We start from the raw sequence: 1,663 nt of genomic DNA, 5'->3' as shown, positions 1-1,663 counted from the left end.
TCAGAGTTGCGGTAGTCGTCTTCAGGGAATACTGCACATAAATATTTTGAATGTATTGAAAATAAAGAAAGTTTATCTTCTGTGTATTTTGTATTTAAAATTCAACATCTTCTACATAACGTTCCTACCTATGTACGGAACGTTTGTTTTCTATCTACATATTATACATTACTGTGATAACTTAAACATGGAATAGAACAAAGTAATAAAAATAGCTAATCATATATTTCATTAAAAATACTTACCTCTTTTCTAAGCTTAGGCGTAGCTTATTTCTAGGTATATTTTTTGTGAATACTTAATAAGTTCTACACTACATCCCTTCTTTAACTTGTTAGTAATCGTTTTTGATCTGTCTTAGTTTTGTTAAGTCTTTCCAGATCTGTTTATTAAATAAAGTCGAGCAATTGAAGAGCTTCAAGCTCTATGTAACATGTTTTTCTATTTATGAATTGACATATTCCTAATCATATAGACAGCTGATGCAAGTATAACTAGTAGATATCTTTTCTGTTTTGCTGTAAACATGTTACATGAGTTGGTACGTTTAATGTTTTCTTTAAATGGAAGGGAGATTTAAATGAAAGAGTTGCATCATTATCGTAATCTTTTTATTAACAATAAAATGAATCATGTGACATATAATTGATTGCCAATTCAGGGTCCACAAGCCTGGGCACGGTAAATTTTCTACTACTGAAAAACCTCGTCACCTTATATAACTTCTCCATCGCATATACATATTATGACCAAACAGAATATACAAATGTACATAACAATACAAAACAATTTAATTGCGACAATTTATTGATTCCTTTCATTGAAATACTTATACATATAATTATCATATTAAGCACTTGCTTCGTTTATTATATTTGATTGCAATATATGCATTCTTATCAATTCATAATTGAAAAATTAATATTTATGGATATAGTTACATATACAATAAGAAGAAATAAAATGTTTATTTACAATTAAATCTGGAATTCTTGTACAATCATATTTTTAAGGAGTTTATTACTTTATATTTAAAAAAAAATATAATAAAATTATAGTGAGTTTATACAGGATACAAAATTAAACTTTTTAATAATAAAATATAACAAATTTAAATTTTAATAAAATATAACAAAAATATATGATACATAATTTCGGTAAAAGAGTTATATTATATTTATTAAAAAATAAGAAATAAAGATAAATTAAACACAAAAGTGCAATTATGAATTCAAATTATAAACTTTATTTGTTAATTAAACTTTAGGTATAATTATTTAAATCCTTCGCAAAACAGACGCCTTCAGATTAAGAACCATTTTGTTAGTAATTCAGTACATTTAAAATAAAATAACAATACTGGGGCCTTAGACAAAGTAACAATTAAAAAACGATAACGAAGTTAGAAAAGGAAAAATGTATGGGATTGACATTAAATAGACCACCCCCCCTAGACAAGTGGCTTTCTGTTAGCGTAGCGTTCAATAGAATAGACTACGAATGTATGAGATTGACGTAGGCTGTAGATAAACGTATCTGAGATTGACATAGGCTGTAGATAAACGTATCTACAGCTTACGTCAATCTCATACATTCGTAGTCTATTCTATTGAACGCTACGCTAACAGAAAGCCACTTGACTAGGGGGGCTGGTGATCTAACG

The sequence above is a fragment of the Colias eurytheme genome, chromosome 3, assembly GCF_061535395.1.
Source record: "Colias eurytheme isolate Ceu_HAF_F1 chromosome 3, ilColEury1 Martin Lab GWU primary, whole genome shotgun sequence".
Taxonomy (NCBI): Eukaryota; Metazoa; Arthropoda; class Insecta; order Lepidoptera; family Pieridae; genus Colias; species Colias eurytheme.
This window is presented reverse-complemented; position numbering follows the sequence as displayed.